The sequence below is a fragment of the Pleurodeles waltl genome, chromosome 4_2 (genome assembly GCF_031143425.1).
Source record: "Pleurodeles waltl isolate 20211129_DDA chromosome 4_2, aPleWal1.hap1.20221129, whole genome shotgun sequence".
Taxonomy (NCBI): domain Eukaryota; kingdom Metazoa; phylum Chordata; class Amphibia; order Caudata; family Salamandridae; genus Pleurodeles; species Pleurodeles waltl.
The window spans coordinates 504,717,366-504,730,183 of record NC_090443.1 but is presented as its reverse complement, the minus strand read 5'-3'; the positions used below and the strand labels follow the sequence as shown (position 1 = coordinate 504,730,183).

Here is a 12,818-nt window from a genome sequence, read left to right as displayed (position 1 = left end):
GAAAACTGTAAGGACTCTGGAGAATCTTGAGCAGCTCTTGTGGCATTTCACTAACCTTCCTGTAGGAAGCTGGCCTGGTGTGTGGTGGGTACCTATGGTACCTTATACCAGGTCCAGGTATCCGCTCTTAATGAAGTGTAGGCAGTGTCTAAAAGCCGGGCTCTCTAGAGGTAGCTATGGATGAACTGCCAAGACTTATCAAGGAGACCTGCAATGGTCATGCAATACCACTGCAGTCACACAGCACTTACACACATGAAAGAAAACACTCAGTTGTACAAAAATAAAGATACTTTATTTTTGGAACAAATCACCACAAAATACTAGACAGATGACCCACTCTTAGGAGGTAAGTAATGCACTAAATATATACACTGGTATTCAGAAACATGCATAGAAAAGTTAGAAATAGCAATAACCAATATTGACCCTAGACGGAGCACAAACCATATACAAAAAAAATGGAATGCGAACAAGGTACCCCCACCTATGTAAGTAAACTGTGTAGAGGGGAGCATGGAGTAATAGAAAACCACAGAGGTAAGTAACACAGTACCCCCCCAGCAACCAGGAATGCAGTTGTAAAACACTAGATATTCCCCAAACCACCCAAAAAGAAGAAAAAGAAGACACCCAGAGAAGACAACAAGAAAACCAGCGGTGGATTCCTGAAGAAAGAAGACCTGTGGAGAAAGGGGACCCAGTCCAAGAGTCACAGTGGAGTCCAGGAGGAGTAGGCGGTACTACCCACCCAACTGTGGATGCAGGAGTGGGTAGACTGTGATGAAGAACAGGTCAGCATTGCAGCCCTGGAGCTGATGAAGAGTTCTTGATGGATGCAGAATATGTCCCACGCCGGAAGGAAGATTGCAGACTGGTGTCGGTGCTGGATTTCCACCAACAAGCCTTGGCAAAGGCAAATTTGCTGTTAGTGGAAAAGAGGTGCTGCCGGGGACCAGCAAGGCTCAGGAGGACTCACCCTAGGAGGAGGAATCAGAGGGGACCCTCAGCGTCGCAGCGAGTCCACAGGAGCAGAGGGAGCACCCACAGGAGTCCCACAGGACGGGGACACGGGTTGCAGAAGGAGCCCACACAGCACTACAAAAGAGGATCCCACACTGCAGGAGAACCACGCAAGAGGCTGTGCTTTGCAGGATGGAGTGCTGGGGGCTGGAGGTACATGTTGCCTGAAGACCCTTGAAGGAGATGCAAACAAACCTTGGCAGCTGCAAGAGATGCAGTGCAGGGGGGGGTGGGGGGTAATGTTCTGCGTGGGAAGGCAAAGGCTTACCTCCACCAAAGTTGGATAGCTGGCAGAGAGGACCGAAAGGACTACTCCGGACCACCACCTGTGATGCAGGATCCACGCAGCTCAGCAGGCAAGAATTCACGCAGCCGGTCGTCGCTTGTTGTAGGTGCCTGCGATTGCATTGGATTGACTCCTTCACTCCAAGGGAGATTCCTTCTTCTTCTTGTGCAGGCTGAAGAGTTGCAGTCTTCTGAGGATGCACGGAGAGGAAAGTGTTGCAAAGCTGGCAGGAGCCTTGGAAACAATGTTGCTGAAGAGTCTTTTCTTCTTGGAAGCAGCTTGTCGGGTCATGGAGGTTCCAGTCACAGTTCCGGAGGCCAGAAGTCGAAGTGAAGGTTGCAGAGGAGTCCTGCTGGAACCTTGCAAGTCAAATCTGAGGACCCACCCAAGAGAGAAACCCTAAATAGCTCTGAAAGGGGGATTTGCCACCTAACCAGGTAAGCACCTATCAGGAAGGGGCTCTGATGTCACCTGCCTGGCCACTCATTTGCTCCCAGAGTTCCCTGCCAACCTTGGAAACAAGATGACAAAACCCAGGGACACTCTGGAGGATCTCTGGGCACCCCCCAAGGCGTGGTGATGACGAGGGGACTGGTCACTCCACTTTCCATGGTCCACTTTCGTGTCAGAGCAGGAACTGAGGATCCCTGAACCGGTGTAGACCAGTTTATGCACGGAGGGGGCCAAATGTGCCCTTCAAAGCAAACCAGTGGCTTGGGGACGCTACCCCTCCCAAGCCAGTCACACCTATTTTCAAAGGGAGAGGGTGTTACCTCCCTCTTCCCAAGGAAATCCTTTGTTCTGCATTCCCGGGCTTGATCAAATCAAGCAGCAGGAGGGCAGAAACCTGTCTGATGGGTGGCAGCAGCTGGTCTGCCTGGAAAACCCTGTAAGACTGGTGGTAGCAATGCTGGAAGTCCTCTATGGAGCCCCCAGAGTGCATGGAATCATACTTCCAATACTTGCCACAGTATTGGGGTATTATTCCGACGTGTTTGATACCAAACATGCCCAGGTTCGGAGTTATCATTATGTAGCTGGACAATAGGTAGTGACCTATGTTCAGTACACGCGTAAAATGGCGTCCCCGCTCTCACAAAGTCCAGGAAAATGGATCTGGAGTTTGTGGGGGCACCTCTGCTAGTGCAGGGGTGCCCTCACACAAAGGTACCTGCACCCTTCCCTCTGGGCTGAGAGGGCCTATCATAGGGTTGACTTATAGTGAACTGGTGTAGTGACCTGTAGTGAAAACGGGTGCATGCACCTGTTTCATGCAGGCTGCAATGGCAGGCCTGCAGAACCCTTTGCATGGGCTCCGTATGAGTGGCAGAATCCTGTTGAAGCCCACCGGGATCCCCTGGAAGCCCAATACCATGTACTAGGGACTTACATGGAGGGAACAGTATGCCAATTGTGGGAAGAAAAGTTTAGTAGCAACCATATTTAGGGGAGAGAGCATAATCACTGGGGTCCTGGTTAGCAGGATCCCCGTGAACACAGTCAAACACACTGACAACAGACAGAAAATGGGGGTAACATGCCAAGAAAGAGAGCACTTTCCTTCTCTTCCCCCTGGGCTAAGTGGTACTGATGGCCCTGATTTCTTTAACTTCCAGGGTATGGCCCACAATCCCTGTTTATTCTGTTAACTTTGGCTGTTGCACCATAACTAGTTTAAAGTATGTTACTAATACTTGTTGTGTACCTTGTCCCGTACTGTCACTTAACATATACCGCTTTGGTCTCTACCTGCCACTGTAAATATGTACACTGTTTGCAGATAGTCACTACATATTACTGTTTGTGCTCTCTTACACCCTATACAAATGATCACCTACATAGTGTATGGAAATGGATATAATCGTTCTTCACTTTGATCTGTGCTCACACATCCTGGCTCGGGTTTCCACTATTAAAAAACAGCTAATAAGGTAAATAAAATACTTGAGGATCCACCTACTTATAAACTGCTTCACTGTTTGCTTACAGACTGAGATGAGGCGTCTTTATTGTCCAATATTTAAAATATTATACAGGAGTGTGAGAAAAGCTTGCCCATAAGGCCACAGAGGGAAATCGAAGCACTTAATGAATTTACTGAATCGAAATGGACTTAAATATTTGAGCAGTTTTCTATTTCAGTTTCCATCAACATAAGTTTCAAAATGGGCAGCCACGAGTTATCTTACCCCGGCCATCTTGAAAAACTTTCAACCATTTGTACCCTTTCTTGATCTGCAAGAATTAATGTTCCTGAGGGAGATTTCTTCCACACCCGTGGTCTGTCCTTGGCCTGTACTGGCTGTATTTTGAACTATGGCTTTTGGAGACATAGAAATGATTTCTGTGCTTTGGTTAGCCAGAGAATCTAAGATGATTATTCTCATTTTACTTCCTAAAACAAGTATTTTATGCACTTGCATCTCCTTTGTATGGAAGTATACACAGCCCTCTAGCATCACTTAATGGGTACAGCGAGCAGGTGGATTGTTTCTGAGGCCTTTTCCAAACAGCGCAACGCCCTAAAGATACATGGGGTAATTCATGTTCGTACCGGACAGTGTTTGACCTAGTCATTTCTGAATCCTGTGCACCTTAGCATGTACAGGAGGCTACGTGAGTTTCTTGAAGTGAGGATGGTTCTTTGACGTGTTTTTGAATATTCTTAAGCATGTTCTTATGCTCTTGTAATAAGACTGGTGCCAGTTTACATAACACTAACAATATACTCTTCACTATGTGCAGACTTGTGTTGAACGCTCCTGTTGTGAAACCTGTCTGCTTTGTTGATGAAGTAACAGACAATTACTTTAAAAACTTTACAAAAAAGTACAAAAAACTTTAAAAACATGTACTGTGCTGCTTTTACTAACGCTGTTATCTGCTGGTCATTCTTACTGACCATTGATATGGCTGTGCAGGTCACTAGTTTCCATTTTGCAGAGTGATTTGCTCGTACAATTGTTTTTGTTCTTCTTTCATAAGGTTTTTGGTCGTATTGATTGAATGTTTTAACATAGAAGCTGGAGTTACTGCGTCTTTGGGTAACTTTTTTGAGTCAATGCCATGTATCCTGGCACCAAGAAATGTAGTGTAGTATGTTAAGTGTATTCAGCTTTCACTTGCCAGTCTGTTTCATGAAGACTTAGGTCCTGGTTTAGATTTTGGCCAGGGGTTACTCCATCACAACGGTGACGGATAGTCCGCCGATTAATAAATCTTGTATTGAACAACGGGATTTCAGTTTAGGTAGACGGGAAATCCGTCACTGATGTGACGAGTAACCCCTCCGCCGAAATCTAAATCAGGCTCCTCGTCTTCTCGCTTAAAGTCTTTGCAGAGACGCCTACTATTGAATGGGAAAGACTTGAATTGGGGCTTCTGCACAATGTTCCTGCCTGAATGCCGCATTAGTGATGACAGCATAAGACACGCACGCCCTGCTTCTGCCTAGTATGCAGCAATGCATGCATAGACAGTATGCTGATTTCACCTACTCCCTCCGCCCCTTTTTACTGAGCTCCAATTTCTCATTAATATGGTGATACTGTTCTGGTGCACGTCCCTGTCTTGGACAGTTTTTATCAGACACCGCATCCATTTCTGACCCCGATTTTATAATTTAAATGGTCCCTCGTTCTTCAAAAGATGGCTATTTAACAGGCCAAGCTTGCGTTGTCTTCTTGGTGCCTAAAGGCTGTAAGGCAGAGAGGCTCTGCAAACTGGCATAGGCAGTGCCCACGGAACCCTTTGGTAGCCAGAGTAAAGATATGGACTTTACATATTTAGTTTCCGTTTTAAACATTCGAGGTTCCTCACGCATGAACACCAACGTGTTCTGTTTTCTTTTTTTGAACTTCCATTTTGTAAAAAAGAGGGCTCCCTCTAAACGTCACCGGCTCGGGGAAAGCCGGACTGCTGACAGACCGTTAAGGTTGCGTCCGTCAAGGCCTACATTTTAATTTTTTCCACACTGTTCTCTGATAAACGCATTTGACTCTGAAGACCAGATGCTGAATTTCTGTATTCGTGTTTTTCCTCCCAGTTAGTCCTGTAATAATTTGACTAGTGCGTAAAGAGGACACGCGCAATTATATTACATTGTCGTGCTTCACTGAGGGCTTTTGGGGTCCTTTTTTATGTAGGAATGGAAGACGAGCCCGTGGTTTTGTACAGGAATAGGGGCGATTTAAAGGCGCGTGTGTAATTGTATTGCGGCTAGAGTGCAGACAGAGCTCAGGTACATTGTTCTGCAAGAAATAGTGGCGTAGATAGCAAAGAAACGTAAACTTATTGACCGTGAATGCATTTCAGCGAATTTTGTACACCTGCAGCGGCACTTTTGAGCAATATCGCACAAAGATTTTTTTTTTTCCTTGCCAGTGCACTGATTTTCTAGTCTTGTTTCCCGAAGTGTCTGTTTCCGCAGCTTTCCGTTACTGGGTACAGCTGTACTGTGACATACCAGATTGCATTGCGCCCACTATTTCAGGCATCCTTGGTTTAGGTGCTGAGTGAAAGTGATGGAAGTTGTTCCATTATTCACATTACTCGCCAGCTTGTTATTAAATATACATGAGTCTGTTGCAGCAGAGCGAAGTGAGAGTGGACAAAGCTAGCATTGTGCAGCGGCCTGTTACAGCATTCTGGTAAATATTTCATAATGGATCTGAAGCTTTGTGGTAGATGACAGCAGGCGGCGACCGCACAGGGTGTCTTGCAGTAGCTGAACATTAAATCAGATGTACTAAAAACTGTGAATTTTGTCCATTATATCGTCATCCGTTATTAAAACTGCTGCTCAATGTTTTTTTTTTTATGTGATTTTTTTTCTGTTCGATAACTTCAAACATGCTAACCTTTCTACTACTACTTTCATTACGTTCCCTCTTCTTTTTGTTTAATTGTAGCTCCACCTTAATTGTGTTTAGCTTTATGTGGAGCGGTCGACTTACATAGACAGAATTCTCATGCACTGGTTTTCTCAGCTTACGTGAATTATCATAGTTTTTTTTTCCCCCACCGACCAAGATGAGGGGATGTTTTTGTTGGCAGCTAGGGGGCTTCTGGCCCCCACGGATTTCACTTACAATAGCAGACTCCATCACCCTCGGCTCCAGGAGGCTCCCTGGCTGACACGGCAAGTAAGGGGCAGGGCCTCCCGTAACGCGCTACAAAGCACTCTCAGCACTCCTGCTCCCTAGGATATTTTTGTTGGCAGCAAGGGGGTTTCTGACCCCCACTGATTCAACTACCAGAGGGGACTCCATGCCTCATCACCCTTAGCACCAAGAGGCACCCCAGCTGGCACTGCAAGGAAGGGAGCTGGGCCACAAATAGCTTACTACAAAGTGCTCTCAACACGCCTGCTGCACCCAAGTGAAGCCCGGGCCAAGGGTGGGCCTATCCTCACCCGGCAGAGCGCAGAGAAGGCTGGGCTGGGCTGGGCCACCACTCGAAGGTCTGTTGCAAGGTACTTATGAAGACTGCACCCGCATTGCACCCATTGTGGCAACTGAATCTAACTCGCATGAATAGTCTCTCTGTATGCCTATTGGCGACTTCGGGGATCTTTCAGCCCTCTATCCGGGACGAGGAGCTTTCAGCCCTCTATCCGAAAACTTACATTGTGTAATCCACTTTTAGTTGCAGTGACAGTAGAAAGTTAGTATTTGTATTTCTTTTTGTAACATGTTGTCCCCATAGGGCTCTTTCACCAACAATAACTGGCGAGAGCAACTTCAAAGTCTGTCTTGTGGCGAAGGGGTTTACCCGTGATACATCTAATTTAAGCATGGGTAAAGGAAGACCCTGGAGGGAGCAACTGGCTCTGCTAAAGCCAAAAAAACTCCTAAAACAACAGGGGGAAATTGTCTTATTGATAGGATAGACAATTTGTTGGTACAGTGCAGAGAGATCCTAGGCCCTACCTCACCCCTGCCCCCTTCAGTTTCACCACCTTCTGCTTCCCTACTTGTAAACAAAAAGAAAAAGCATATTCTTCAAATGTTTGATAAAGTAATGATGCATGCAACGCCTTCGATTTTCTTCTGATAATCCACATTGGACACCCGTGTGTAATGTCACCACTGGGATGTCCCATTCCACTATATGAATGCAATAGGATGCCGCAATCGTTGTTCTCCTTGGATGGAGGAGAACCACAAACTGAAGAGAGGGTTTGAGTATTATTAATGAGGAAAGCCCAGAGGTAATTAAAATGCTGAAAATGCTAATGGATACTATTTGGGGATTGCGGGAGGAAGTTTCCACTCTCCAAAAAAGTTGTCGCTAAATTAGACAATAGGGTTGGTGGAGTATTGCCCCAGAATTAAGCTAATCATGAGGTGGGCTCTTTTGAAGGTGTCGGTGTTAATTATAACAAGAGGCAGCACCAAGAGTCTCGGCAGTGACCATAAGTGCACCCATACCCTTGATTCCCTTAGTACCCAAACCTCCTCTTCATCCAACCTCAACTAACTTGAAACTTTGCCCTTTGGAGGTGCTCAAAGGGGAGGGATGGTTTCCTAGAGATTTTAACGACGTAAACCCGAGGAACGGTCATAGTGGGCGAATGGGCTGGGGACAGGGTCGTCGGAAGGGGCGATGGCTTGAACCTGAACAGTTCCAACCATATAGCCCCTGATGTCACTATATCAGGGTGATGGTCCACAAAGGGATTTATACTCGTAGCCAGGAAGCCGTATACAGCTCAACAGTTTATCTAACACAGGTTCCTAAGTAGTCAGACAGTGTCAGTGAAGACCAGGACACTCGCTCATTAAGAAAGTCACGCATTGTTTTTGGGAGGTCAGGCACTATTGTTCAATCATTATAAGCAATATATCTAGAGTTGTGAGGATGCTTCAAGAGATGGCCCCTGTGATACGGCTGTGGTAGTCTTCATAGACAAGGAGCTAGAGGAGGGCTTACTGACCATTGACCGACGCACTTTCAGTACTACCAACACTCAAATGTCCATCAAATATAGAGCTCAGGGGACTTCTGAAGCCTATGTCTTTCAAGCAATTGCCGCCACTACCAAAGAGCTGGGAATCATTAATTCCAGGGAAAAGTTTAGAACTGTCTGACTAGGAGTCTACAACTCTTATAGGTGTGATTTGGGAGAGAATGGCTGGGAGGGGGTAGCAGTGGATCTAAAGTCTGAGGTCTCACCATTGCTTCTGCTCTCTTTCCACAAAGAGCTAGGCACCTTGAATGACCATACCAAGGGCATCCTTGCTCAAGGATCTAAAGTAACAGAAACTAACCCGGGACTTATATCTTTTGTAACCTTTAGTACTTCTGAAGTTCAAGAATCAAGTTTAGATGATTTTAATAGACTAATTGATCTTCATCTGACATCAATTAAAATGCTGTCTTGGAATGTGTCAGGGATCTGTAGTAAATTTTTTGAGATGGACTGGGGCCAGTTTATGGATTAACATGAAAGTTGCCTCTTCCAAGAGACATGGAGTCTTACACCCATCCATATGCATGGATGTACGTCATTTTGTCATTGCTTTCCAGGGGTATACCCTCGTTGGGGTGAGGGGTGTTGGTGGGGTGGGGAGGGTTATCATTTTGTGTCAAATCCTCACTCCAGTGCGCAATTAGTCATATTTCTATTGACTTGCTAGATATTCTAGCTATTAAATTGGTGTTCCCACTTGACATGCCTTTCACAAATTGTAATAATTACGATCGGGTGGAAACTGCAAAGATGCAACATTGGTGCTTAGTATATTCGAAAATGTGATCCTTGAGCAATCTGGATAGTCCTTTAATAGTAGCTGGGGACCTTAACAAGACCTTTGAACCAGTGCCCATTAACCCACCCTGACTTCCTTGTGAAACAAGATGGTCAGAGGAAGATCCCCAAGATTACTCTTACTACTGTGAAATGGTCCTGTAGAGCAGTGCAAGTATTGGCTTTAATGTTAAACTGTGACTTGCGTGCAGTAAAGGGTAGCTCTCCCTCTGACAGGGAGGGTCGGCCAACATTCAACAGACTCGGTCATATTAGCCGAACTGATTATCTTTTGATTCATTTAAATCTTTGGCCCAACATGTTGGGCATGATAATAGTAGTCAGGATGGGAAGTGATCATAATGCCCTCTGTTTGAATCCAGCTAGCAGCCTGTTAGAGAAATGCCCCATTACAAAAAAAAAGTCCAGATAATAGAGCTCTATCCAACTCAAATAATGGTAAAAATATAAAATGGAATTTTGTGGTTAAACAGCCCTGACCCTGGAAGCTGTCTTTAGCAAGGTAAACATAGTAGTGGAGGACCTAAATGCATGTGCCCCTGAATATAGAATTGAATCACTACAGATTTACAAGGAAGAACTATATAAGCAAATTAGGGAGCTCCTATCTCAAAATAAAAAGGCTGCTAGAAGTAAAGCCAAGGAGGCGATATGGTGGTAATACTTGTAAGTCTATTTATACCTTCCTTAGCTCTTCTTAATATGTTTTTAACGGCTTACATAAGGGAACACGTGTAATATTGTCTGTTTTATTCTGTTTTTATATTGAACTCGTGTATGTACAACTTTTATGATCTCTATAATCGAAGTAAAGTTATTTGATGATGATGGTCATAGATTGTTTTTTACACTGACCAAGATGTACTGGATCTCGGCATGATTATTTTTTTCTCATTATTTTGTAACTGTATTTTCTTGCATTGTGTACTACTCAATGTCTCTTGAAAGTGCAACCAGCTCAACCCACATGCTTGAATCATTCCATGTTGTCCAGCTGACAATACGACGATGTATCAGCAGCAGTATCAAGAAATTGTGTTAGAAAGATCATAAAACGATCCCACTTTACTAGCGCAATCACCTCATTAGAAAAGGCACCAATGAGGTCTGTGTGCACTAAACTCCATTTCCACAGCCTCCAGATTTTTAGTGCATATTGTGTGGAACAGAGCCCTTCACTGAGCTCTGCTCATAGATTAATTTATATTTGTTTCACTTAGTCGTCCTCAGAATTCCAATTCTTTATTAATTTTCTCTGCCTCTGAAGTTTTGCCCAGTAGAGAGCTATTTGTATATTGGGGTCTGATTTGTGTTGTGCCTCCATCTGTTGCCTTGTTCACTTTTGACTGACTTTCTGTGTTCATAAGTGGGCAGGGACCTGATTCTACAGCCAATCAAGCTCTTGGCAAACAGTTGTTAGCCTTCCCTTAACAACATAGCTCTGGCGGGTTTCTTAAGTTGATCATGGCTTTCAGTCTTTGAAACGAAATTGCCTGTCACTCCACCTCTGCTTGCCTTACAACGTTAAGTAACACATTGGAAGCAGACCGCTGGTCAAAGGAACCAAACTGATTGTTTCATTACGGGAATGGAGCCACAATACAGTGTGTCAAAGCACATCCATAACCCTGAGTGGAGCAGAACATAATCCCTTCCCTCTGGGTTTACTGCTTGGTTACTCCACACTCCTAATTGGAGCTGGACATTGCCGTCGGTATTGTGAGTTTTGTAAATGAATCATCCAGTGGAAATAAAAATTACTTTTCTCTTGACTCAATTTTGTATCACGAAACATAGTTCTTAAATTGTTTACTGGATTTTTAAACAAAAACGAGAAAACATTTTGAGATCAAAAAACAAAGTTTCTGATTTTCACACTGTATGGAGTGTTTCTTTAATGTATACATGCTCCAGACCAGATACCTAACTGTACCTCATTTTCAAGAGCCGACAAACACAATGAAGAAATTGAACAAATACAAAATATCAAGCTCTGAATCTTCAACTTCATTGTAAATACTGTAAATATATAGAGCTTTCTTACTCCTTTCTTCATCACTTAAGCCAGGTAGGTTTACATAAATCTCCTCGTTCAGCACTCAAGTGTATCTGAAGAAAGTTTTTACTCACAGGTGTTAGGTTGTAGCTTTGGCTTTCGCGTAATGGGAAAGTCTTTTTTTCTATTTAGACCACTTCATCTTTGACTTATAGGGTGAGGGTAAAAGCAAAGTAGATGGTGTGATGTTCTACGTTAACTAGAGAGCAAAGAAAGCGGAAAATGCCTTACACCGTGTAGTTACTGATACCCAGTGTTGCTACTAGAGTACTCCTTGAGAAGCCTAATGGTATCCACAGCTAACATGCTAAGCCGCTCGTTATGATGTATACGTTTAAGTACAGGCTGGTAGAAGAAGCTTTCTAGTGAAATGTCAAACCTAAATAAAATATTATGAAAGCTTTAAAAAAAACAGGCAGGAAGTATAAAATACACATGCAACCTCAAAAGCACTCCATGAGAAATCCCACAGAACAGGACATGCAAGTTCACTAACAACAAGTCATAATGAACATGGTGGTAAATTCCTAAAAATCGGAAATAGGTGACAATTTCTCAGATCATAAGAACTTTGAACCAAAACAATTGTCAAAGTAAAATAAAGTTGCTGGTCCACTGCCGATGCATTGTTGTGATATCCACAGAGTTTTAATAGAAACACAACAAGCTGTTGCATTACTATTAAATGTGTGCGCCAGTGCCAGCCACGGGGTTTAGGCCCAACTACAACAAGCAATTTGTAGTCTTAGTGAACAGAGGGAAGTGATGCAACAATAGAGGAGATTTAGTGGTTTTATTGAGGCATGATGATGTTGATGCGCATGTATGCTGTAACAGAACCTGAGGGCTTCATTAATGGGGCTTGTAGAGGTTTGATCATGCATGGGTTTAGTTTTGCGCCTCTTGCAAGGTTTACACCACAGGTGTTGGACAAAGAGTGCACATTGGATAAAGCAAAGTTTAATGTAATATCTTAACGACACATGGGTAATCGATGCACAGTACATCAAATATTTCTGAATGCCGGGATAAATGTCAAGAGGCACAAGACGTTAACTGGAAAAGATCATTGGTGTCGGAGTCCAAGGAAATAGTCAATTTGAAGAGAGGGCAGGTTTGTCAGTCTTTGCCTGGCGTGGCGATGAAGGCTTCTTCCTTAATAAATCACAGGCACACGAAGATCGTGTGTGGAAGATGTAGGTTTATTTCACGGTAAATGCTCAATACACCTTCCTGCACTAACTGCAAGTCTCACCTGACTAGTTAAAGCCCTAGGGTCTTAAATATCATACAACCATGGTGCAAGCACAACCCTATTTTATGGTGTTCCAGTTTTGAACATTTACCAGGCAGGTACATGCCATGTGCCCATACTTGCACCAGACACTACTGCATTGATTCTCAAGACTGCAGGAAGGGTAATTTTGTCTGCTCAGTCCTGCAAGACTTCCTGGTACAAAATCCACTGCTCAAGGCCCACACCCTAGGCGAGGGTATTGCTTTGATATTGATTCACAAGTTTCTTTCCTTTGGTAGCGCTCTTTCTAGTGGATCCTCTGTCTCACCACAAATTCCTAACTGCCTTTCCCCTTCTGTTTTGCTTTCATCTTTGGATGTCCATTGCTCAGCCATCTATTCTAAGTATACAAATCATAGTCACAAAAATGCATTGTCTGGTTCGC

General features: G+C 44.0%; 1 protein-coding gene across 4 annotated transcripts in view; it reads left to right on the top strand.

Moving 5' to 3' along the window:
- SUCO (SUN domain containing ossification factor) overlaps nt 1–12,818 on the top strand; it is a 481,248-nt gene that overhangs the window by 132,597 nt on the left and 335,833 nt on the right. The gene's annotated exons all lie outside the window — the stretch shown is intronic.